The sequence below is a fragment of the Meriones unguiculatus genome, chromosome X (assembly GCF_030254825.1).
Source record: "Meriones unguiculatus strain TT.TT164.6M chromosome X, Bangor_MerUng_6.1, whole genome shotgun sequence".
NCBI classification, from domain to species: Eukaryota; Metazoa; Chordata; class Mammalia; order Rodentia; family Muridae; genus Meriones; species Meriones unguiculatus.
Genome location: NC_083369.1, coordinates 71,993,325 through 71,995,606, shown reverse-complemented (window position 1 = coordinate 71,995,606; position 2,282 = coordinate 71,993,325). Strand labels below are relative to the sequence as shown.

The 2,282-nt window shown below is 35.8% G+C and overlaps 1 non-coding gene across 1 annotated transcript; it reads left to right on the top strand.

Moving 5' to 3' along the window:
- The first annotated feature begins 1,945 nt into the window (after positions 1-1,945).
- LOC132650267 (small nucleolar RNA SNORA40) lies at positions 1,946-2,073 on the top strand. The gene has a single exon (XR_009588638.1). It is a non-coding gene; the product is annotated as a small nucleolar RNA SNORA40 (small nucleolar RNA).
- Positions 2,074-2,282: the final 209 nt, after the last annotated feature.

The following is a 2,282-nucleotide window of genomic DNA, read 5'->3' as shown; positions in this document are numbered from 1 at the left end:
AAAGAAAAATACATGTGTAATTATTTCTGTATGTTTACTCAGGAGAGCAAGTGAGCATGCCAGTACAGACGTAAAATGACTACTTGCAGAATTTAGTTGACTACTTCCAGAAGTTGTTTTTCTCCTATAAACATGAGTTCCAGGTATGGAATTCCTCATCATTAGGTTAACACTGCAAGGTTTTGGGGAGTTGAGGTACCCTTACTGGCCTTGTTTGTTTGATTTTTGAAATCTGGACTGTTGCCCAGATTATCTTGGAACTGAAAATGATACTGCTTGTTCAACCTCCTAAGTGCTAAATGATAGGATTATAATACTTTGCTTTTAGAATAAGCATGAACAGGACTGTAATTTGCAAGGATGTTAAACCAGGTGTTTATGCTAGTCCCTACTCATCATCTTGTAATATCCAGGTTATAAAGTATTATTTTTTTAAAAATTATTTATTTATGTTAGGTACATTGGTGTTTTTGCCTGTATGTTGGAGTATGTGTTTGAGCGTGTCGGACCCCCTGGAATTGGAGTTGCAGACAGTTGTGAGCTGTCATATGGGTGCTGGGAATTGAACCATTGTGCACGGGAAGAGCATCCAGTGCTCTTAACCACTAAGCCATTTATCCAGCCCCTTTCTTTTTGGTGAAATAGTCAACTTTAAATCCTCATCAGAATCTTAGTTTTAAATACTGGAGGTTTTAGGAAAAGAAACTTCTGCTAAACATGTCTTGATTCTTCAGAAAAAAATGTAAAGCACATTAAAAAACACATAAAATGATTCTCAAGGTCCACATCACTAAACAAGCTCTTAAAGAAACACACATGGCTCATCTGTTATATTTGGTTGTGTCTCTTGTTCTTGGGGGTATGCACGTATGTGTGCGTGTGTACATGTGTGTTTGTGTGTGTGTGTGTGTGTATTCGTGTGTGTGTGAGAGAGAATAATACTATATAATCATTTTAAATGCTATCACTATTTACTTTTCTTCTAAGAATGCTTATGTTTAAATATTTGAGTACGTGTCTACTAAATATTCAAAATGGTACTTTAAGAAAACAGGCATTGACAACATTGAATGAGTGGATGAACCTTGCAACATTAAGCTGATTCAAAGAAGCCAGTTACAATGACCATGTATTGTGTGATTCTAGTTACATTCAATGTACAAAAAAGGAAAACTAGTCATTTTTAGGGAGGAGAAAATTTGGAGGAAAATAGGGAAATTACAGTTATGGGGAAGGGATTCTTTCTAGGGTTGATGAAAACGATCCTAAAATAGATTGTGATGGTTATGCAAGTTTGTAAACTGACTAAAATTTACTGAATTATATCATTAAAAAATGAACTGTGTGATATATGAATTATATGTCAGTAAAGCTGGTACGAGAGAGAGTGGAAAGGAGTGAGGTAAAAAGGGTGACGGGGCAGGAGGAGGAGGAGGAGGGTGCAATTGGGCTGCTTAGGTATAAAGAAAACCATAATGAAACAATGACATGATGACAGAAAACAAATAGTACATCTGAAATCACAAGAGAATTAACTCATACAAATCAGAAGGGCCTTCGAAGCAAAATAATCCATTTCTTTATCGGTGTGACATTGCCTTGATCAGTGTGACACTATGACACTGCCCTCATTTGGCAGTTATTGAAAAGACAAATCAGTTTACCAAAAGTGAGATTTAATATAAATGTTACAACATTATTTTAAATTAAGCAGGAAGCAGAGTTATGAGAGCAAAAAATGACATGTTTCTTTGGTATTTTTAGAACAGTTTTAATTACCATATGACAACTAGTTGAAAGATGTAAATAATAGACCATTTTATAAAGTAATTTGTGTTTATAAAGTTAATTGGATATATGGTATAAATACCCTAAATGTTCTCTAGGAAATGTCAAAGAAGACTTGCGGGTCAGAATTTTCTCTGGCATCTGGTAACATCTTGGTAGCACTTCTGTGTGCTTTTGTTCAACTGTTAGACATAAGCATGAAAGACAGGTGCAAAAATAAATCCTGTATTGCAATCCAGAACCCACTGTTCAGTAGGAGTTTTGACACATACAGAAAGGAATATGATACTTACTCAAAAGGAAATAAACATCTTTTGGCTAATCCACCACCAAGATTGTGCTGGCTGGGTTGTTTACCAAGGTCATGGGATCACCTGGCACAAGGTGCAAGCAGAAGGGAAAGCTCTATACTCATCAGAACATCCATTTTACACACTGAGCAGTACTACGGAAAAATAACTCCCAGTTTGTAGATGAGCTCCCACATGTTTTTA